The following is a 24,599-nucleotide window of genomic DNA, read 5'->3' as shown; positions in this document are numbered from 1 at the left end:
CCATGTGGATGTGGATGTGAGAGAATGACTTGTAGGAACTGGTTCTCTCCCCACAATGTGGGTTCTGGGGATTGAAGGAGGCCATGGGGATTTACTTGTGCCAGAGACACCGGAGCCCCAAAGCTGACACTAAGCAAGCTCATTCTAGGCCCCTCTGGATGTCTCGGGACTCCCTGTCACCACGGTACAAGGCGGCAAGGCTCCCTAGGGAGCATCGGTGAAGGCTGGTTCTGAAGAGCTTGTGGTCATGGACTCTCCTTAAATGAAGCAGAACAAATCATTCCCAAGGGAATCCTGCCCTTGGCATTCTCCCAAGTCACCTTCCAGGCTAGAACGTGAGAATCCAATATCCTCTTGAAGTGGAGGAAAAAGGCATGGGCTCCATCGGCCTCCCCAACTCACATCCCCGCCCCCCCAGACCTCTTCTGGATAGATGACATAAGAAGAGAGGTCTTTATAGGGCTTGGGGGCAGTGCTGTCCAAAGGAATTGATAGCCTTATAGATCTTTGTAAACATCCCCATGACAATGGCTGCAGTTGCCAACATCCCCTGGGTGCTCATGTGTGCCAGACACGGGGCCAGCACGTTCTGTGTGTGGCCTCATTTGCTCCAGGGTACTCCGGGACTCGAGACCTTACAGAAGAGGAATTGGAGCTGTATAGGGAGGATAGGGACATGAGGCTACAGGCTGACCAGAGGGTCGGCACTTCTCCCCTCCTGCCATCTGGCTCCAGGGCCTAGATCTGGTTGAATGTTGGACCTTCCTTGTCTGGGTCCAAATCTCACTTGCTGGGAGGTTTGGAAGCCACAATGGGCCTCAGCCACAAGGCTAGCCTGGGTTCTTAATGAGATCCTGCCCTGTGGGTGTTCCCAAGCTCCTCTTGGGTGAGCAGGCTCCCTCTGCTTCTGTGCGACCACAGCGCAGGTGTGACTGGCAGGCTGGAACAGGTGCCCATCAGGACTGTCATGAAGTCTCAGATGTGCATGTTTAGGAAAACTGTGCAGAGCAGGCAGGCCTGAGAATTACCTGTAACATGGGCTCATGCGGCTGAGCATGCATCATCATGAGGCCTAGAGGCAGGAATGAGTTTCATGAGTCTACATGGTGACCCCTAAATACAGTTGTCTGTCATGGGGCACACATGCCCGAGGAGACCAGCGGCTCCAACATCCATGAGACACTTTTCTGCAAACACGAGCAAGCCGAAATGTCATCCCCAGACTGTGCATCAGGCCAGGGACCTCAGCCATTCCCAGCACAACAACGAAAAAGAAAACAAGGTGGGGCAGAGCTGGGGAGGCGGCACAGTAGGTAAAGTCCGGCTGTGGAAGTGTGAGGACATGAGTCTGGACCCGAGGGTAGACAGGCAGATCCCGAGGCCCAGTGGGCCAGCCAGTATAGCTGAAGCTGGAATCTCCAGGTTCAGGGAGAGACTGTGCCTCAAAAAATGAAGTGGAGAACAAAAGAGGAAAACACTTGATATTGACCTCTGGCTTCCACGTGTGCACACACAGGCAAGTGTACCTGCACCCACCTGTGCATATACCAAAACACTCTCTCTCTATCTCTCTGTCTCTGTCTATCTCTCTCTCTCTCACACACACACTCTCTGTCACACACTCACACGCACACTCTCTTACATACACATTCACACACACTCACACACACATTCTCACACACACACTCTCACATACACACACACTCTCTCTCACACACTCTCTGTCACACATACACACTCATACTCTCTCGCATACACTCACACACTCACTCTCTCACATACACACACTCACACACATATCGTTCACACACACTCTCTCACACACACACACTCACACACACTCTCTTCTCTCTCACACACATTTTCTCTCTGTCTCACACTCTCTCTCTCTCTCTCTCTCTCTCTCTCTCTCTCTCTCTCTCACACACACACACACACACACACACACACACACACTCTCACAAACACACACTCACATGAGAGAGAGAGAGAATATAAAGTGACCCCCTGCTGTTTCCAGTTAGGGTGTGCAAGTGTCATAGTTCTCACTGAAACCTCAAAAAACCTCACACTTGCCTGGGATCCATCAGAGCTGAGCTGTAGAGCTCCAAGTCACCCTAATTTATGAGCGAACACAGAACTGTAGCCAAGTGGAGGAAGAAAAGACAGAGAAAGTGGGGGCCTTGCTCCATGTAGCAAGCTGACAGCACCCGAGCTGGAGCCTGTGTAGAATTGCTGGGGCCTGAAACTCCGGCAGGCCCTGTTTCCATGAGAAAGATTCCGGTGGATGCTGGTGATAAGGATGGGGGGGGGGGCAGGGAACAGGCACAGCACACCACGTATCTCCGGAGTCCTGCTGGAGCGGCTGCCCTCCTGGTATGGGCCTAGCGCCCGGCAGGATGCCAGGCAGAGGTTTTTTCCTACAATGGGGGTGATCAGGAGACTCTGTAGAGCCCTGCCCTCCACCCCACTCATCCCCTGGCCCCAGACAGCAGGCAGAGCACAGCTGTTGCAGATGCTGTGGCTGAGGGCACGTCTAAACTGATGATGGCTGATGATGACAGAGGCCTCTCCCATTCCCTAGTGACTCTGGAGGCGGTGATCTGTGCTGTGGACAGCTGGGGAGCTTCACAGGGTGACACAGGCCCAGGTGTTGTGTAGCAATTTCCTCTAAAGCTAGAAGCTCATTGAGAGCCAGCAAGTACAGGGCTGGAGAGACGGCTCAGCAGTGATGGCTCAGTAGTTAAGAGCACTTGTTGCTCTTGCGGAGGACCCAGGTTCACGTCCCAGTATCCACATGGTGGCTCACAGCTGTCTGTAACTCTAGTTCCAGAGGATCTGATGTCCTCTTCTGACCTCCATGGGCATTGCATGCATGTGGCACACTAATGTATATGAAGGCAAAACACCCATACACATAAAATAAATAAAATCTAAAAAAAAAAAAATGCAAAAAAAGTTGTCTGGAAGCAGGTGGATCTCTGTGAGTTCAAGGCCAGCTTGGTCTCCAAAGCAAGCTTGAAGCCAGCCAGGGCCAGCCACAAAGCAAGACCCTGTCTCAAACAAACAAACAAACAAACAAAAAACAACTCAGGAAGTCCCTGAAGCTGATCAGATGCACTGGGTCTCTCCTTCCCCAAGCTTATATAAGCTATAACGCCTGCTGAGGAGGCTCGACCAGGCTCAGATCAGCAAAACTTCCTAGAAGACACTCTCTGAGCTGTCAAGCTGCCATGACATGCAATGAGCTCCAAGGTTCCACCTATGCTGGGGTGGCTTTGGTAATGCGGCTGCTTCTGAGTCACCATACTCTTGAAGTAGCTCTTCACCTGTATTACTCTATGTAACCCAACAAACTTTTCCCCCACCAAGATGGACTTCGGAGCTAGCTTTACCTCGGTCTGTCATAGACTTCCTATCTGGGCTGAGTAGATGTCTGTATAGTATCTCCTCGGGAATAGTGTCACGGGACATAGGGGACAGCTGGAGGCTGAGGGCCACACTGGGGACTGTCCTTCAGTGCCTGAATCCTTCCTTGAACACAGCAAGTCAGCCCATCTGCAGGGAGATCTAAAGCCTATGGGGCACTAAAGATGACCACAGCAATAATAAATCCTTTACCTACTGACTCCTGTCAGAATGGCTGGAATCCCATCTAGCTGACTGCCAGAGAGGGCTTGCCTCTTTCCCCATACAAATTCCTTTTACCTCAGCTTCTACCACACAGGAACGCTCAGCAGCCAACTGAAAACTGTGAAGCGTTTTGCTTGAAAACAGCAAGAACAAAAGGAAGGATGGATGACCTAGCCTGTGATGATCAGAAGGTGCTGTGGTGTAGTGCTGTTTGGAGCTGGTACTGACCAGGGATCCTCCCAGGTCAGGGGTTAGGATGGTCTCATAGGAGGGTGGCTGCAAGAGCCTGAGCCTGGCCCCATCACGCTTTCCGGCTTTCTGTCTGGCATGGCAGCACTTGCTTCTGAACATACCCCTACCATTGCCATTTGCCACAGGTCCCCCGCCAGAACCTCCAAAACTATGGGCTAACTAGCCTACCTTAGCGTTTCATCATGGTAAGGCAAGACAAGCGTTTTACAATGACTAGGACAATAAAGGGTCTGGCAAGAAAGGAAGGGACTATACATAAACAGACACGGGACTTCAGCCGAGCTGGAAACCTAGAGAGTCAAAAGGTTCTGGGTGTGGTGTGTAGGCTTGCCATCTCAGCACTTGGGAAGCAGAGGAAGGAGAACTGTGAGTCCCAGGCCAGCCTAGTGAGATCCTGTCTCAAAATGAGACTGGGGAAGAAACAGGAAGAGGAAGGGGAGGAGGAGGAAGCCGTGGGAAGGAAGATTGCTGGGATTAGAAAGCATCAAAGATCATACTTCCGAGCACTTGTTGCTCTTTCAGAGGACTGGGTTTCGATTCCCAGCACCCACATGGTGGTTCACAATCATCACTTACTTGGCACCAAGCATACATATGGTATACACACATATGTGCAGGCAAAACAGTCATGTATAAAACACAAGGAATACATCTAATTTTTTGTTTTTTGTTTGTTTGTTTGTTTTTTTTTTTTTGAGACAGGGATTCTCTGTGTAGTTTTGGTGCCTGTCCTGGAACTCACTCTGTAGACCAGGCTGGCCTCAAAGTCACAGAGATCCACCTGGCTCTGCCTCCTGAGTGCTGGGATTAAAGGCATGCGCCACCATCGTCCAGTGAATAAATCTAATTTTTAAAAGACCAGTCCATCCAGTGAATAAACCTAATTTTTAAAAGACCAGTCCATCCAGTGAATAAATCTAAATTTCAAAAGACCAGTCCATCCAGTGAATAAATCTAATTTTTAAAAGACCAGTCCGTTCAGTGAATAAATCTAAATTTCAAAAGACCAGTCCGTCCAGTGAATAAATCTAATTTTTAAAAGACCAGTCTTTGGCTGGGCTGCTCAGCAGCAGACTACATGGCTAGAGGAGGAGTCGGAGAGATAGAGGACAGGAGGGGAGAAATTACACCAACTGGAACACAATGAGGAAAAAGATGGGAAGGCATTGCAGAGGGATCCAATGGGCACATCATACCACCACGTGTGATATCAACTCCAGCTTGCTGGTTAGTCCCAGAGGTGGGAGGGGAATGCAGCAGAAGATATATTTAATAAGATAATGGCCAGAGAAGTGTCCCAAATGAATGAAAGACATTAAATAAAAAACTCAAAGTCAGAGAGCCCCAAGCAGGATTCAAAACAAAGCAACAACCTATAGGTGGAGTTTTTCGTTGGGACCGGGATCAGCTCTGCTCTGCCAGCCACTTCCGAATAACCACTCAGAGACTTAATATTAATTATACATGCTCAGTCAATAGCTTAGGCTTGTCTCCAGCCAGCTCTTCCAACTTAAATTAACCCATTTCTGTTTATCTGTGTGCTGCCCTGAGGCTCGTTTACCTCATCTACAAACTTCCCATGTTGTTTCTTCCGAGTCCTTCTTCCCAGGCTTCTCTCTGCCCCAAAAATTCTGCCTAGCTATCAACCAATCAGCTTTTTATTAACAATGAGAGCAACACATTTTCACAGTGTACAAAAGAATTATCCCACAGTAACAAACAACAAATACACAGAGACTATCAAACATGCATCAAAGCCTGAAGGCCCAAGAAAGAGTCTCAGGCATAAAGACACACAAAGGTGGGATGGAGAGATGGCTCAGAGGTTAAGAGCACTGACTGCTCTTCCAGAGGTCCTGAGTTCAGTTTCCAGCAACCACACGGTGGCTCACAACCATCTATAATGAGATCTGGTGCCCTCTTCTGACCTGCAGATATACATAGAAGCAGAACACTGTAAATATAATAAATAATTCTTAAAACACACACACACACACACACACACACACACACACACACACACACACAGAGGAATAGCAATGCCTATAGTAATTAATGCTGACTTCCCTCCAGGGACAGGCAAGCCAGAGACTCTCTGGGCCGAGGAAGCTTGATCTTTCTAAGCAAGCAAAGGACTTATGGCTCAGTTAGAGAACACAAGTGGGAAAAGCCGTAGGAAGTTGGGGCAGCCTGGTTTTCATCAGGAAAGACTCCAAACACAGCAAGTACTCAATGTGTCCTGCTTAAAGTCAAAGACCACATTTGGAGCTGACGTTGGTCAACTAGGCACTAGTGGGGTAGACTGTCCTTGTCCACCCAAACCCAGAGATAGTTCTGGTGACAAATCACCCGGAACAAAGTCCTCTGTAGTCTGGGGATGTGGCCTGGCAGGAGGTGCCTTCTCTTTCTCAGCTGACCAGAATAGTTAGGAGTCCCTGATTCTGGAAGCCAGGTCACCACAGACTGCACACTAAGGCTGCAGGAGGCTGAGTGTGTGGCCCTGCTATTCTGGGACCTGGACTCTCTCTCCCTGATACATTAGCCTGCTAGATGGAAGCCACCTCTCTCTAAAAATATCTGCACTGTGAGGATGGCTGCCCGATGCATCCCATTTGTTTATGCAGAAGTGACAGCTGAGGCTTTCAGTAACTATTGTGCGTGTTCTATCAGTGAGATGAGATAAAAGAATTCCCTTTGGAGGGCGGACATGCTTCTGTTCAAAGAACACAGAGATAGCTAGAGGACTCAAAATAGTTACGAAGCGTGTTCTGGCTCTAACTCCCTAATTTTCAGTTCTCATGTAACTGAATAATTATCCTTTTTTGGCTAGGACTTGCTATTCTGGGCCCCTAAGCAAACTTGGCTTGGAATGTTCCTGAACACGACAGTGGGAGTTTTCCAAACTTCTGGGTCTCAAGCCATGGCTTTGGGCCCCATGGTTCACGGCTTCTGATTTGCTGCCCCCTGATGCACACAGTGAGTCTGCTCCTCTGGGGACATCTTAAGGCTGCAGTTGTTCCTCTTCTGGCCACAATTGCCCTTAACACCAAGCATCTGAGCTTGTGTCCTGCCACCCACCACCTGGGTTTCTGTGCCAGCTTTACCTCTTAGCAACCCTAAGGACTTCATCTCACATGTTCGTGCATTGGTAGCCTCACCTTAAAATGACGAACAGCTCCCTCCGCAGGTGACTGGACAGGTCTAATTACATGTGGTAAAGGGCCTGACAGAATGGGTACCTCATAGCTACAAGTTTTCTCCTTGCCTCTTCCCTGGCAACCACTAGTGGTAAAGGCTCACTGTGCATGCTTCATGTCCTATAAACTCTTGACAAAGCTGACTGATGCGGAGTGTCTAACCCCTCCGAAACTCCAAGGAGAAACCCTTGGGATTTGGTTCACTGTCTTGGCACGAGCCTTTGCTGCCCTCCCCCAGGACAGTCACAGCCTGGAGGCTCCAGCAGCTTCCATACTGTCGGTTCAGAGTGCTATGCTTCCCACCCCCAGTTGACCCACTTGGGGCTAGCCTCAAGAGCCTGGCAAGATGCCAGCTGTCAGGATTGATAGGGAGAGTGTGGGAGCCTGAAAACACGCAGACAGGGAGGCCCATGGCTGGCTGACTACATATTTCTTCTGTAAGTAGAAATGATTTATAAATAAGCATATCAGAAGAACTCAGCCTCACTTATACAGAAACAAAGGAAGCCTGGTGTGGAGGGACACCTGTAATCCCAACACTCAAGAGGCCAAGGAAGGAGGATCACAAGTTCAAAGCCACCCTACACTACATAGGAATAGCCTATCTTAAAAAATGTCTTAAGGCATGGGTTCCATCCCCAGTATTGCAGAAACTGATTCTTGCAGTACATGCTTGTAATCCAGAACTTGGGAAGTGCAGACAGAGGATCAGGAGTTCAAGGCCACCCTTGGCTACGTAATGAGTTTGAGGCCAGCTTGGGCTACATGAGAATCTATCTCAAAACAAAACGGAACGCATGTGATGTGGACAAGGGCAGTAAGAGGAGGTATACAACTGAGGCCAAATAATGACAAGTAGAGACTGACACACTGCAGAGGCACTTGGAGGGGCCTCTATTATGAAGACAGCTTTCAGGAAGAATTCTAGGGTACCGTCAGGTACTTCTTTGCATGAAGGTGCCAAGCAAAGAAAGTCCACATGGCAGCCTAAAGCCTTCAGTTCTGGTTGAGTGTGTGTCCCTGTAGGAGAGCCAGCCTTCTAGGGCTCCTCCCAACGAAGGGACAGTAGGCTGTGGTTTTCTGCAGTTAGGATACGTTATTTTCATGGTTTCACAGAAGTTTATTTTAGGAAGAAGACTGCATCTGAGGCCACTGCATTGCAAATCAGTGCCTCATTTCTGGGACAGCAGGAGGTGGGCGGTGGTGTACCACATGGGACAGCCTCCTTCCTGCTTCCCTGAATCGGGAGGTCTCAGTGGCCTCCTGGGCATTGTGAAGACTGGGGCTGCCTGGGACGGGGCAGGGCAGGGCACTGTATGTAGGAGGTGGGCTGTGGAGGCCCCCTTTCCACAAAACTCCTTCCTTCTTCTCTGTCCTCTCCTGAGACACCCTCAAACAGGAGGTCCCTGCCAGTGCCCTTGCCTCCCAAGCTAAGACATGTGGGTCCTGGGCTGCCACAACGGACCGCTGTGACCCTCACTCACAACCGGGCTCTGATCCACTTTGGGCATCTCAGCTCCCCTTTTCCGGTTCCCGCTGCTGTGACCTAATCTTACTTAGCCTGTTCAGAACAGTCACCTTAAAAGCAAAGGAGAACAAAAGCAAATGCCAGGCAGGTAGGAAAGCAGCCGTGGGGCTGCTGTGGGGCAGCGCACTGCAGTGCAGGGCAGACCCAGGCAGAGACATCTACAGCACCAGAGCCTGCAAATCCCCGTGTGTGTGTGTGTGTGTGTGTGTGTGTGTGTGTGTGTGTGTGTATGTGTGTGTGTGTGTGTGTGTGTGTGTGTGTGTGTGTGTGTGTGTGCTGGGGGTCTGACAGACATATGTACATCTTCCCATCTTCATAGAGGAGGGGTCTTAGTATGCCTCCACAATTTAGCTCAAAAGAATGTGAAATGAACACAAAATAAGTGACCTTGTGATTCTACAACAATCAACAATCTTGTCAAAAATCCCCAGATCCTTATTAGGCAGCAGAGAAAAAGCCAACGAATTCCCTAAGTAAAAGTCACAGGATAATATTCCTTGGCTCCAATGTTAAAAACTAAAATGTTGCCAGGCTTAGTGGCGCATTCCTTTAAACCCAGTATTCAGGAGGCAGGGGCAAGTGGATCTCTGTGTGTTTAAGACCAGCCTGGTCTACAAAGCAAGTTCCAGGACAGGACAGCTAGGGCTGTTACATAGAGAAACCCTGTTTCAAAAAAATCACAAAAACACAAACAAACAAATAAACAAAAAACCTAAAATGCTGCCAAGAAAAGGACAATTTTTAAAGAATGTCGTCTCTAGAAATGAAAGGTGCCAAGTAGTTTGAGGGTTACCCAAGTTTGAGGGTCACTCGAGAGTTAAAACATTCAATTACAGGCAGCTATGGAAATACAACAGTATTTCATGCATGTAAAAGTTAATTAAATCAGCTCCAAAACGAATTCTGAGAAGAATGTATAGTTGCAAATTATTATTGTGATATGAATACAAAGCTACACGAAAAGCCAGGAGTGGTGACATATCACCCCTAACCTAGTACCCTGAAGGCTGAGGCAGAAGGATCACTGGGAGTTGAAGGCCAGCCTTGGCTACCTAGTGAGTCCAAGGCAGTGTGGGCTATATATACACGTAACCTGTGTGTGTGTGTGTGTGTGTGTGTGTGTGTGTGTGTGCATTTAAAACTATTCATTTAAAACCATTAATGACTATTTAAAACTAACTTACTGATGCATTAAGAACAGTAACATAGATCAGAAAATTCAAAAGCTGGTTCTTTAAAATAGCTATAATAGCTGGGCATGGTGGCTCATGCCTTTAGTCCCAGCACTGGGGAGCCAGGAGCAGGCAAATCTCTGAGTTCAAGACCAGCCTGGTTTACACAATGAGTTCCCAGACAGCCAGGGCTACACAAAGAAACCCAGTCTAGAAAAAAAAAAAAAAAAAAAAAAAAAAAAGAAACAAAACAAAACGCTCCAACAAAACAGGCACGATTCTGAAGCATCTAATCTAGGCAGGGAAAGAGCAGAAGGCATCAACTATAAAAGCAGCAAGTTAATTAGAGAAAGCACCAGGTTAACATGTAAAGAACATACAGTGTGCTGGGCATGGTGGAGCACACCTTGAATCCCAGCGCTCCAGATGCAGGGCAAGAGGATAGCTGTAAGTCTGAAGCCAGTCTGGTCTACGGTTTGAAACCTTGTCTCAAAAAATAAGCAAAGAAAAAGAAAAAGACAAGAGAGAAAGGAAGAATGGAGAGGTGCAGAAGGCCTCTGCAAAGTGCCCATGGGCTTCAACATGCTGTGCAGACCACGTTAAAGGATAGCTTTGCGTCTACCACCATAAAGTCACACCTCAACATGTCACTAGATAATACCATCGGATGCCGGGAAGCTTTTGATAAACCTTGTTTCTTAGCCTGGTGGTGGTGGTGCATGCCTCGGGAGGCAGAGCCAGGCGGATCTCTGTGAGTTCGAAGCCAGCCTGGTCTACAGAGCAAGCTCCAGGACAGGCACCAAAACTACACAGAGAAACCCTGCCTCAAAAGCAAAACAACAACAACAACTCATTTCTTCTACTATGTTGAGACAGAGTCTTATTATGTCGTCCAGGCTGGTGTCAAACTCATGATCCTCCTGCATGGGCATGCTCACCTAGCCAACACTTATTTCTGAGACCTCCTCTCTCCGTGAAGAGGCCCTTGCCCTCAGCCAGCACCTGCTTGCTCGTGGTGTCTGGAACTACTCCGTCAGTCAGTCAGGAAGAAGATGATCCTTCTGAAGCACTTAGCTGCCTTCTGGATGGTGGTTTCTGTCTGTGGCGGCAGAATGCCTACCCAAGATTCCAAAAATAGGCAGCAGGGACTTTCTGCAGTGGACAGAGTTTGCTTCCATGGCTGCAGAAAGTCCTGATGTCCTTAGTTCAGCATGGTCCGGAATGGAGTGAATAGCCAGAGCTACCCGAGTAGACAGTCTGCACAGGTCTCCACCCCAGCGCAGGAGAACACATTCTACCCTGTTTACCGGTGGTGTTCAGACAAGCCAGGGAGCTGCCCAGTGCTGTAGGAGGCAGGAGACAACAGAGCGCTTTATTTTCCCCCAGACACTGGGCAGATGTATAAGGAAGTCTTGCTAATTGTTGGACTAAAGCACTTCAACACGTCCTAGGTTAGGGAACCGTGTGCTGGGCCGGTGGGATCTGAGCCAGCCGTTACTTTTGGAGATTCACATGGTGTGGCTGGTCCACTGGGACGTGCAGCAGGAGTACGGAGAAGACGGACACTCCTGGTCGGGATATCAGTATCCTGGTCGGGATACTCAGAGGGGAGTTGAGTATCAAGAGGTCCCCGTTCTTTCGCCAGCCTGAGCATTCCATTAACCACGTGACTGGCAAATGACTATTTTAAGATGACGTTGCCCAGAGCTGTATAAGAGACTTCTGACATTGAAGCAAAGCCATTTCCCAGGCTGTACAAGGGATTTGCCAGCTTGGGTATTGTCCAAGACATGGCAGCATGGGTCAGGCTGCCAAGACCCTTAGGTCGATAACCAGCAACATCACTACAGGCGTCGTGCAGAACCTCGAGAGTCTGAAGTCACTTGCCTCACACATGCGCACACGGCACCCGTTGACCACTGCTGGCAATCTCTCCTTTCAAGAGATTAAGAAAAGGGACAAAGCCTGGGAGAAGGGACTCTGGAAAGGTTCCAGTGGCAAGAGGGAGACTCCCTGCTGGACCACGGGGGCCCCCATACAAGCCCTGTAAGCACATAGAGGCCCAGTGAATAATGGTGAGAATCGTCTCTGAGATTCCAGTGCCCACCAGAGGGCACCATTCTGGCCTTCAGGTCTGGGCAGAGGAGCCCAGGGGAAGTCTGGAACTTCTGTGTGAGCACCTGGTCTGCGGGGGGTGGGGCGTGTGGGGTGGTGTGTGTGTGTGTGTGTGAGTCTCCAACTCACCAGCCTGTTGGAAATGCAGCCCACACTCTGCATACTCAGAGCTGGGAATGCCTCTTTGATCCCAGGGGAAGGAAGGTCTGAGGGCATGGAGAAAGTGGAGGACATCAGGGCCTGTTTCTCAGTGGAGCAATCTGACCCATCCCTGCTGTCTGCCATGGGCCACACTGTTTGGAGGAGGGTGTCCCTCTCCCCCACAGGGTCTTGGGCTTGCTCAGTTAACAAAGGTTGCTGTCCCCCACCTCTGCAAGTGATGCCATCCGTGTGACTACTGAGCTGCATGTTCATCTGGGAAAATGTCCCCAGGGCTAAGTGGGAGGCCACTGAGCAGAGCCTGTGAGGGCCCCCACTGTCCCCATGAAGAGAAGCACCCATCCAGGGGGACTGCCACAGTCCAGAGATCCTGCGCTTTGCTCTTATATTTCTGAGGATGGAGACACAGGTTGTAGGAAAGCATGGTACAGTGCTATCACACACCCGCTCCAAACCCAGGCCTGGGGCTCCTCTGGCCACAGGGCAGTTGGAGCTCCAAACACTTACTCCTCGATGACCTGCCAGGCTTCCTCAGCGAAGTCCAGCCTGAAGAGAATAGGGTCTAGGAGGAAAGGCCAAGAGGGGCTGTGCAGCCTTCAAGGCAACAGGGATGTGGAGAAAGGTGGATGCCGCGAGGTCTGCTGAGGCCCAGGCAGGCCAGTCCAAGTCTCCACCACTTGGGACTGGTGGACACCTCATGCATATGGAATGGGACTCACTTAGGCTGGGGTTCCAGTCTCTTATACCCTCGTTGCTGGCTCCTAAGATGGCTAAGTCTTGCCTTTCAGAGGGCAGGGAACCAGGGTACCTGGTATCATGGTGGGCTCACTCCTCACCCAGCCTTGTGTAGGTATATATGTTTCCTCTACACACCAGGGTACTTGCTGAAGAGACCTACAGAGAGATCATAGCAGGCCAGTGCAGAACCCTCTTCTACCGATGCAGCTGCTTCCTCTGTCCCCTGGGAGGGCTCTTCTGTCCTGGCACCTTGTCCCCTGCCCTTCCTCCGCTATTCCTACTCTTAAGGCCCCAGGCCACAGAGGACTCGGGCGCCTCTGCCCAGGCTCAGAGGAAGAGAAGATTCTAAATCCATCACTGGCCCACATGCAGCTGGCTCTGGCACAGATGCAGCCCATAGCTGCCAAGCCAGCTCCCCGTGGAGAGGCCCCACCAGGAGGGTGGGCACAATGCCACCTCTGAGAACAGGCCTGGTCAGGAACCAGCTCCTGGAGCTGTGAGACGAAGCAGCGTTAGCATTCAGCCAGCGTCCAAGGCAAAGTTGCAGACTTCGTTGCCAGCACTGGCATCAGGGTCTGGACAGGGGGCTATTCCATGCCAGTGAGTCCAGCCCTGGGGGACACAGGGCACAATGGCTGACTACCGAGTTCCTGTGACTGGGTACGTGTGCCTTCCCTGTGGCCTGAGTGCAATTTACTAGAGCGAGCGCTCTTGGGACCCCTGTCACAGGGATTCTCTGTCTAGATAGGAGAAGCTGACCTTGAGCCCAGCTGAGGAGGGGTAGGCAGCAGGGTCTGTACTCAGGGAGGGTGAGGCCCAACAGGTCTTGGAGACACGCATGTGTCCAAGCCTGGGATTAGGCGTGACAGCCGGGATGCTATATTTGGATGCTGCCATTCAGGGCTGTTGTCCTTAGGAAGCATGCAATGGTAGCTGGAAGGAGGGGCGGTCTCCTCCAGTCTACCCTCTATCCCAGCTTCCGGGCAGCCATCCAGAGCTTGGCTCTTCCCATCCCTTTCTTCTCAAGAAACCCTACATCTTCCTGCAGCCAGTGAATATCTGCAGGGCTTCGTGAATGTGTCCTTGATCTGTCCCCTCTGCTGTACCCCTGCACCAGACAACCCAACATGTCACCAACTTGCTGTCCCCTGTGCCAATTCTGTACCTCCTGTCCTAACTCAACCTCTTTCAGGGATTAGAGAAATCCTGAGTGTCGGGGGGAAAGGGAAGGATCCGGAACATTCTCCTGGAGTGTCCACTCTCAATGTGACTTTGAGATAGCAAGTTACTATTCACAAAGCCTTGATGTTTTCAGCTTTAAAGGGGTTCAAGGGTCACTGTTTGCTGGCAGCTTGTACTGACAACCTCCACTGAGGGTCCCTGCTTCCTAGGTAACCCCCGTCTCCGGTTTTATACTATTTATGATGCGGTCTTCCACCTCCTGCTAACTCACTGAGTTCCTGAGACACACCAGCACGTGAGAGCATTTGTCCCAGGATTCGGGATAGAGCCTGGTACTGCACTGGCTGCCACGGATGTGAGAAGCTTTCATAGTCAGGTGTGTAAGACACCAGACCAGTTCAAAGGATGTAAAGCAGGGATTTACTTGGGCTCTGCTCCAAGGACATAAACCCAGCCAGGGAGCTGGGCTATCCCAGTGGGACAGATGTGCAGCAAGAGTTGTCAGAGCCTAAAGTGACAGCTGAGACACTGAGGCAGGAACCCACTGGTGCTCACTGTCCCTGCAGTGACTAGCTGGATGGAGGGACTGTCCTTGACTCCAGTCAAGATCTGGGGACATGAGACAGGGAAGGAGTTGTCCCAGAGAGAAACAGGAAGGGACTTGAGGTTAAAGCCCCTAGAAGAAGGGATACTGGCTGTGGTTTCTCTGTGGCCTTTCACTTCCTTGATCCAGACAGGAGGCAGGGCCAGCGTGGTGGGCTGGGCTGTAAGCTGGTGAGGAGTGATGGGGCCCATTCCTACCTGCCATTGGGTCAGATCCCAAGGGAGCATATGGGTTCTTCTGAGGTTGGGGAGTAGGGGATACGGCTCTGCGAGGGCCAAGAAGGCTCTGTCCTGCTTAGTCCTTGTGGCCAGCACCATTGGCTATGTGCCTACCACATCCCCAGCAGGGAGCTGCTGAGCTGAGTCATCTGTCTCTAAAGCCCTCTGAGGTACCCAGACCCTTACCTAACTTGTCAGAAGAGACCCACTCCACACAGGGTGATGGCCATACTGTACCTGACATCTCAGTTCCTACAAATGTCTCTCTTCAGCCTTTGAACATGCCAGGCACACTGGGGAGCTACTGTCCCCACTGAAAAGGAGAAGACGCCAGCTTCAGGCGAGGTCTCCGTTAATCAAAACCACCCTGGAGGTAAGCTGGGTCACAGGAGAGTTGCCATGTACCAAGATCCACAGAGCCTTGGACCCACCTGGCTTGGGAGGCTTACTCGCATCCAGGGACAGCTGGGGAGAGGGACTCATGTGCCTGTGTTGCTAATCAGCCACATCGGATTCCTTATTCACAGGAGGCCTCTATGCAGGTACCAGGCTCTGTTTGCCCCTCTTGCTTGGCCGTGTCTCCAGGGAGGAGGCTGTTAAAATGCTGCTACCCCTTGGGCCCTGGAGTCATGAAGACCAGGCAGGCAGAGCTTCCACCCGGGTTAATGCTCCAGGGGGCCACCCCTTGTCCCACCATGACAGCAATGGCGGAGACTGGTTCTCCTGAGGTGAACTGTCCTCAGGTCTGGGGAGTGGCAAAGGTCAGCCCATGGCACTATGGTGTCAACTGACAGCCATTGCAACATCCAACAGGAAACGCTTGCTAAAAAAGTGAAAGGCCAGAAACAAAATCTTCCAGATTATCTGGAAGAACACAACCAGAAAAAGGATGGAGCAGTCAGGAGTGAAGAGCGTGAGATGTGACCAAAGACACACACACACACAGGCGCTGAAAAGGACCAAGAGGTGGCGGAAAGGACTGGGTTTGCAGAGGCCTCGGCTGACAGTGTGAGGAGAATGTCCATCCTTGGGGGACCGGAGCTAGGAGCTGCTGCACTGGCTGATGTCCCGATAGTCGAAGGAAGCCACCACTGTAAGGTTTCACGAAGACTTTAACCCGAAAGTCGGACTGCCAACCACTTATCAATCAGCCGGTCAATCAACTGTAATTGCTCTGCTTTCTCTGCTAATGTAATAGAACCTGGGGAGGGGAACTTCAGAGAACTTGCAGGCTTGTTACCCTGCCAAGCTATCACTCACACACAGAGGCATCAGGAAGCCCCTTAGGCAATCTGAATTCTGTGACTGTCTTAAGCACACAGCTTATTTCTAGGAGGTACTTCAAATGACAGCCTGAATTTAAAAGATCTGGATGACAGGGAATGATGGTGTTAAAAATAATAAGACATGTGGAAATTAACAACCCATCTGCAAAGTGAACAAAAGCCAGAACAGAGCCCGGGTTGCCAGGATGAAATGCCAAGTCAATGGTGTGACTGTCAGAGACAGACACAGGGAAAAAAGTCAAACCAAAGAGAGGACACAAGGGGAGGGGCGGGTGTGAGAACATATAACTGCCGTCAGTGAGAAGTGGGAGGGGAAAGAGAGAGGAGAGAAAAGGTAGAGATGGGGGCAGGGAGGGAGGGAAGGAGAGGGGGAGGGAGGGAGAGGGGGCGGTGGAAATCAGAGATTGCTGCTCTTTCATGGAGAGACACCCAACTTGTGTGGATTGACAAGTAAGAAAATAGACACAAGCATACGACTATGTGTGTTTCACATGTCATGGTTGGTTGGGTAAAAATAGCTCATCAATATTACAGTCTTACTTCAAAAAGAGAAACTACATCATGTCACAACAATGGGGGGTAGGGACCATAGGAAAAAAGACTGAGAAGACAAAAAGCAGAGTGCCTGAGAGAACAAAGGCAAAACTCCCCATGGATGCCTCTGGATGGAGGTTTATTGCCCTCCACATGGAAATAAAATCAGGCAGTAAGCACTGTGCGTGTGCAAACAGGAACGCAGGGCAAGACCAAAGCGTGAGTGGATCACCAGCCATCGACCTGTGGGGCTGTCACTGTCAACAGGAGACTAAGTGTCATCTACAGCTAAGTGATCCTCTGATAAGGAGAGCTAAGGGGCAGCTTTGACAGCAACCGGCCATACCATGACATGCCCAGAACACAGCAGAACGCCCATGCCAATGACTGATAGGAAAATAACAGGGAATGATTTTAAAGACTAGAACTGAAGACTCTAATATCCACTCTCCCGCAGAGGAAAAGGGCTGCCGAGCACAGAGATCAACACTCACACTTGTTCTGGGGATTAAGAGAAGAAAGCAGACTTCATAGTCGAACGTTTCTTGGGTTCACAGAAGATCTTCAGGTTGGAGGCCACAGAGAACCTCAAAAGAAAGGCAAATGCTCAACTCGCCTGGCCTGTCTCCTCTTTCTACATCAGGAGACGAAATTAAGAATAGTGTGTGGGCTGATGTGGCTCAGAGGCAGAGCGCTTGCCCAGCCTGGGGAGGGTCCTGGGTTCAGTGAGGAGGATTGGACAGGAGAGCATAAAAATCTGACCCTGTGAGGATTAAGATACATTTGCCACCGGGTGGTGGTGGCACACACCTTTAATCCCAGCACTCCGGAGGTGGAGGCCAGCCTGGTCTACAGAGTGAGAGTGAATTCCAGGACAGGCAGGGCTGTTACACAGAGAAACCCTGTCTCAAAAAACAAAAACAAACCCCCCCCCCAAAAAAAAAGAAAAAAGGGAAGATACATTTGCCTAAGGAAAGTCAGGAACACAGTAATGAAAGTAAAGGACAGATAAGAAGACCTCATAGAGAAAATATGACAAACCACAACATATTAACGTGCATAGAAAAAGAGGCCAGGGCCGGGCTGTGGTGGCGCATACCTTTAATCCCAGCACTAGGGAGGCAGAGGCAGGTGGATCTCTGTGAGTTCGAGGCCAGCCTGGGCTACAGAGCAAGATTCAGGACAGACACCAAAACTACACGGAGAAACCCTGTCTCAAAAAAACAAAAAACAAAAAAAGAAAAAAAAAAAAAAAGAGGCCAGGGCTACACACTTTTTACATTCTCTCCAAAAACCCCAACCCAAACCAACCAATCAATCAAAAGAGGGGGGGGGGGAAGAAAGAAAAATATCATGGCTTTAAGTGCCTTTACTAGTATTTAAAAGTATAAAAATATAACCTTGGGGTGGGTGGGAGTGGGGAACAACTAAATTTTAGGGGAAAAAAGGAAAAAACAAAAAACAAAAAACAAAAAACAAAAAACCAAACCATCTTTTAAAATTATGTGTTGGTTGATACATGTGCATGTCCATGTGTGTACGAGTGTGTCTGCTCATTGTGGAGGCTGCAGGTAGACACCTGGTATCTTCTTCTCTTAATTTTTGAGGCAGGGTCTTGGATGGAATCTGGAGCTGGAGGTTTCAGCTATGGTGGTGGACCAGTGAGCCCTGGCATCCTCCTGTCTCAGACTCCTCCAACACCAGGGTTCCAGGCACACTTGGCCACACCCAGCTCTTACGTGGCTGCTGGGGATCTGAACTCAGATCCTCATGCTTGCTCAATAAACACTTTACCCACTGAGCCGTCTCCCTAGCCCCTACATTTTTTTTAAGGGTAAAGTGAATGATAAAAGTTAAAGTAAAAAAATCGCCATTTAATGACGCCATTCTCTGAAGCCCAGCCTGTCTTTCAGATTATCCCACTCAGCTCTGAAGCAATGGGTCATCTCATTTCTCTTTAATTTTTTTTTAAATAAAAAAATACACACACACACATTTGGTTTTTCAGGACAGAGTTTCTCTGTGTAGCTTTGGAGCCTGTCACTCTGTAGCCCACTTCAAGAGGAGAGGGGACTGAAGGGCAGGAAAGACGCTCAGTGGATAAAATATTTAAGTCTCAAAAGTCCCTTAAGGGAAAAGGGAGCTTCAAAATATACCCAGGGAAGGCTGCTGCTATACGGTGCCACACTGGGAGTCTCCCACAAAAGATTGATAGTGTCCCTTCCTGTAACTTCCTGAGAAAGGCCCACCAACTGAGTAATGAGAGGGGAGATTTGGGGAGATTCTGATTTCTGGCTTGAGGATGGCTGGGGTAAAGGGAAGCATATGAAAGGGACACTGGTTACCAGCTCCACCCACTCAGCTATCCGACAACACACAAGATGCGGAGGCATCAGGATCGTGTATTCATCTTGTCCACCACGGAAGCCTAAGAAGGCAGCCAGGGAGGAGGCTCACTGAAGCCCAGTGTGAGCACCTGGCTGTTTTAGTCTGCACAGCCGGGGTGGCTCTGGGGCTTTCTGGGTGAGGGCCAGGAAACAATGTGTCCACAGGGAAGTGTAGCAAGTTACATCACTAGATACAAGCCACCTGCTTGCCTTCCGTGGGGTGGGAACTGTTTAGTGGTGTCCAAAGTCTCAACTTTTTACTTTTGGACAGAATCAGACTGTGCCCTACATCTGAGTTTTTAAAACAAGGCAGATGGATATGGCAACAGAGAGTCCTTGGCGCTACAGCCCACACTAATGGCCACCATGCCCACGGAGGTATCCACATCCCGTGCCACTCCCTCAGCCCCATCTCCCACAAGGCAGATGCCTAAAAACTGGGACAAAAGGGACCCGAGAATGATGCAATGACCATTGGGCATAAAAGAGTGGCTGCCAGCAACCCTTCTCAGAGAGCTGAAGGAAATGGGGTTCCCCTTCCTGTTTTCCCAGCCCAGCAGGCTGGCTCTACAGACTCTCTGGGGATCTTCGCTAGAACTCACTTGGGACAGGCATACAGTGTTCAGTGAAGTGATCTCAACTGAAATGCTACGGAAGCCCATGAGGTTTTCCTGTCGCTCTCAAAATAAAGATAATTCCTTCAGCCTGGAGTACCAGGAGAGGGGCAGCTGCTGGCAGGGAAAAAACCGGATCTGGGCGGGGTGGACTGTGAGCCACACGGCTTGGACTGTGGTCTCCTGCAGCTCCTCCTCGATACCCACTGTCTGCTGCAGGGTTGGATCTGGTGCAAGGTGCAGATGGTGATCCTCTGCTCCTTCTCTGCCTCCTTTGTGACCCTAGACCTGGACACAGAAAGCCCCTGGCTCCGCCCCCCTTCTTCTTCCAGCAAGCCCCATCCCTAAAGGGTAGTTCTGTTGTTCAGACCCAGATCTGGACCGCAGGTCCCAGTGGACAGGGTACTAGCGTTTTAGGCCATGTAACACAGCATTAGCTATTTCTACAGTTCCAACTCGTTGTCACCTTTGAGGCAGATAAGATGTTTTTTTCTCTATCTTTACCCTGCCAAAGAGAAACACAGAGCCTGAAAGACAGTATGGTGGTGGGCAGGAAGTGGCCTTGGCCTAGGCAGCGTCTGCTTTAGATCCTGCAACATCTGACCTCCCAGGGTACCCATCCATTGGTCCTGCTAAGCCAGGAAGCCCTTCTATGCCACCCCTAACTTCCCACCATCACACATGAGGTCATCAGCCCCATACCACCAGGCTCAGCACAATGTGACCTCAGTACTCACTGGCACCTGCCAAGTTCCAGGGTGGGAGGGACGCAGGCCAGTGGGCAGCCTCCTGTGCCAGGCTTCTGGCAACCTGACTGCCCTGTGGAGCCCATGGGGAAACTTCATTCCACTGCCCTGGGTAGTAGACAAGGAGAGCACAGAGCCTGGAGAGGTTCACATGCTTGCCTGCTGCTCCATTACCATTTCAGAACCTTTGTAGGCCTAAGAAGAAGCCTCCCTCTCAGTTCCTGTTGAAATTCAAAACAGAAGCAACCCCTCCAGACCTCTGGGAGCTGAGAGTTTCCTGCCTCAACTCCTGCCCTGAATACACAAAGGAGGCTGTGTGCTCCAGCATAGCAGGGTAGGCAGCAGGCCCAAGCAGGACACATGGGTCATCGCACCCTGCCTAAATCAATGATCTGAAACGGTGATCTGGATATGGTGTTTCCTACTCAGAGCACAGGATTCTGGGTAGCCATGCACAGCTGGTCTCAGCCATTTGTCCTTCTGTTAACTTATAGCATGGCCAACCTTACTCCTGGGGACCCAGGCAACCCTACCCATAACCCCACAGGTTCTAGGCCAGCTGGAGGGTCTCGTGACTCAGATTGGGGTCAGTGAGTCAGAGCCACACCCCTTGTAAGCATCCTTGGGTCCTGAGCGTCACAGACTCTGACAGGTCCTTGGAAAACGGCCCCCTGGAATCAGAACATTGTAAGACACTGTGAGTGGGAACAGATAGGGCCAGCATTTACAAATTCTAATGGCTTACACAGAGAGCAGGCTCCTTGACTGCCATGGAGGTAACAGTGCTCTAGGGTGCCATTAAATTCTGGTGAGTAGACCACGGCAGGTGGTGGCCCCCGTAGATATTGCTATCTGTCTTTCTTTAACATCTTTCTCTTGGTGAAGGTGACACCTCACAGCCTGAAGCAGTTCAGGAAGGAAGGAGGCGGGGTGCTTCCTCTTTTAACCAACCATGCTATTTAGCTCTTTTGTCAGTCGTCTGACACAAACTAGGTCATCTAGAAGACACAGCCACAGCTGAGAAAATGCTTCCATCAGATTGGCCTGGAGGCGAGCCTGTGGGGGAATTTTCTTGATTGATGTGGGGCCCAGCCCACCATGGGTGGTGTCAACCTGGGCTGGTGGTCCTGGGAGGTATGAGAAAGCAAGGGAGAGCAAGCCACTCCTCCATGGCCCCTGCTTCAGTTCCTGCCTCCAGGTTCCTGCCTCGCTTGAGTTGATGACCTGACTTCCCTGGATGATGGACTATAAACTGTAAGCTGAAATAAACCCTTTCCTCTCTGAGATGCTCTTGGTCATGCTCTTTATTATGCCAATAGAAAGAAAAACAGGACACCAGTGTAGTATTTTTCATGAGGTGAGAAACCAGCAAATTTCTTTGAAAAATTGAAGACAGAAATACCATACAGTTCAGCAATTCTATTTCTGGTTTGTCTAGAAATGACATTCTGTTGAATAGACCTCTGTGCTCACATGTTTTCTGAGGCACTGGTCACACCAGCTGAGAAACATCCATCACTGGACCACTAAGGAAATACAAAGTGATACAAGCATAGTGTGTGGACACTATGTGACTGGACACTATTTAGCCATCAGGAAGAACTAATGCCACCATTTTTGACAGGGATGGAACTGAATCTTTAAGTGACGTAAGCCAGGCACAGAAAGACAATCACATGATCTCACTCACACACAGGATCTCACACACTGGCCACAAGGCAGATGAGAATAGGGAGCTCATGATCAAATGGTGGGCAGACAGGGCAGGGAGGAATGGGGAAAGACTGGAGTTAAGTAACAGATAGGAGCAAGGATGTTGGCCTGTGGTTGCACAGTGGGGTGCCTAGAGAGAGCAGGAACTATAGTACTGTTTAAAGAGAGGAAGGGGGCTGGAGAGATGGCTCAGAGGTTAAGAGCACTGACTGCTCTTCCAAAGGTCCTAAGTTCAATTCCCAGCAACCAACCACATGGTGGCTCACAACCACCTGTAATGAGATCTGGTGCCCTGTTCTGGCCTGCAAGGACACATGTAGGCAGAATACTGTATACATAATAAATAAATAAATATTTTTTAAAAAATAGAAATAGAGGAAGGAATGAACCCAGTGGTGGCGGTGGTGGCACACGCCTTTAATTCCAGCACTCAGAGGCAGAGGCAGGCGGATCTCTGTGAGTTCCAGGACAGCCAGGGCTATACAGAGAAACCCTGTCTTGAAAACCAAAGAAGAAGAAAGAGAAGGAAAAGAGCCTTAAGAGGCAAACAGATCTCTGTGAGCTTGGGGCCAGCCTGGTCTACAGAGAGAATTCCAGGACAGCCAGAGCTGCACAGAGAAACCTTATCCTGGAAAACTGAGGGGGTGGGGAATAAATGCTTGAGACGGATGTCTAACATGACTTAAGCATTACACAAAGTGCAGGTGTAGCAAACGTCACATGGTGCCCACCTGGCATGTACTATCTCTATTTTTTGTTTGTTTGTTTTTTTTTGAAACAGGGTTTCTCTGTGTAGTTTTGGAGCCTATCCTGGATCTTGATCTGTAGACCAGGCTGGCCTCGAACTCACAGAGATCCGTCTGGCTCTGCCTCCCGAATGCTGGGATTAAAGGCGTGCGCCACCACCGCCCGGCCTATCTCTATGTTTTTATGTACCAGCTTAAAAAACAGGTTAGGGCTGACAAAATGACTCAGCTGGTAAAGGCACCTGCTGCCAAGCCTGATAACCCGAGTTCAGTTCCCGGGACCCACAAGGTAGAAGGGGAGAACCAACTTCAGCAAGTTGTCCCCTGACCTCCACAAATGGGTCATGGCATAGATGCTCCTTCCCCCAATAATAATGATAAATAAAAATTTAAAAATAGGTTACAAAGCTACAAAGCATCTGCTTTCTAGCTGGATCTGGCAAGTTCCAGATCCTTCTGTTGTTTTGACTTCTCTTTCTCCCAACACCTGCAGTGAGGATGGCGTTTCCCATGACACTTTTTTCCATGTTCTTTCTACCTTCCCTAGTTGGATTAGATTCCCAGTTAATATCCTAGATGACATTATGTTTCTATTGGTAGACCAGGGCTGTGGTTTAATAAGATAACCCCAGTAAAGACAGCTCTCAGCCCAACACACAGTGATGCTCAGAGCTCATGTGCTTTGCAGGTACTTCTGGGTGCTGCTGACCCTGAGATGCCCTGTGCTGCTGCCAAGGACTCAGGGTAATCCTGAACCTCTCTCCCAACAGGCATCCTGACAGATCCACCCAGGAAGTAACGGATGAAAAGCAGGACTGGGGGGGGGGGGCGGTCACCGTCAAAGTCGAGGGCTGCTGCTGGGCCCTGGGCTGATGTGAGTAGCTAGACACTCAGGTAACTTTAATTGTTACATACTCTGCCAGGTATGTGCTCCCAGCACTCAGGACAGAGCTGAGAGGATTGCCACAAGTTCAAGGCCAGCCAGGTCTATGTAGCATGTTCTGTGTCAGCCTGGACTACAGAGTAAGACTGCCTTAAAAAAACAAAAAACAAAAAAACAAAAAACAAAAAAACCCCGAATAGTTGCATACCTTGACCATGGAAAATCAAATCAGGCCACAGGTTGAGCAGTCACTCCAGCAAGCCTTCTGTTTGTGGGGAAGTATCCTGAACACTATTGGCTGCTCTGTGCTGTTACTTGGCAATTTCTGTCTCTGAGACACACAGAGATGTTTCCCCTCGAGTGCACATGCATTCATGTGTGTGTGTGTGTGTGTGTGTGTGTGTATGTATGTGTGTAGTGTGTGTAAATGTGTGTGTGTGCACGTATATGTGTGTTGCTTGGGATGGAGCCCAGGGCCTTCCAGAAACAGGTACATGTTCCACCACTGAGCCATACCTCTGGGCCACAGAGTGCTTTTAAAAATTATTCAATGACCCCTCCCTCCAGCCAGGGGTCCTCCTTTCTGCCTGGTTTGTCAAGGGCTGCAGACTATCGGGCAGACCCAGAGACCTGTTTGGAATCACACCTCCCAGTATAGTCTTTGTGTCCTATGAAGGACACATCTCAAGCCACCAGCCAAAGACAGACTTGTAATAAATGAAACAACCCAGGAAAAGATAGAATTTGATTCCCACTTCACATCTGTACACAGGATAAACTCCAGCCTGGCACGGATGTAGCTGCTGCCAGCAGAACTACGTAAGCTCAAATGAAAAGCCAGTGTAAGGAAGGGCTTTCTCGCTTTGGTTCAAACTCAGCCATGAGGAAGAGT

General features: G+C 49.8%; 1 protein-coding gene across 1 annotated transcript in view; it reads right to left on the bottom strand.

Moving 5' to 3' along the window:
* The window catches only part of Ramp1 (receptor activity modifying protein 1), a 48,109-nt gene that overhangs the window by 1,014 nt on the left and 22,496 nt on the right, over positions 1 to 24,599 (bottom strand). The window lies entirely within an intron of this gene.

The sequence above is a fragment of the Peromyscus eremicus genome, chromosome 13 (genome assembly GCF_949786415.1).
Source record: "Peromyscus eremicus chromosome 13, PerEre_H2_v1, whole genome shotgun sequence".
Classification (NCBI taxonomy): Eukaryota; Metazoa; Chordata; class Mammalia; order Rodentia; family Cricetidae; genus Peromyscus; species Peromyscus eremicus.
This window is presented reverse-complemented; position numbering and strand designations above follow the sequence as displayed.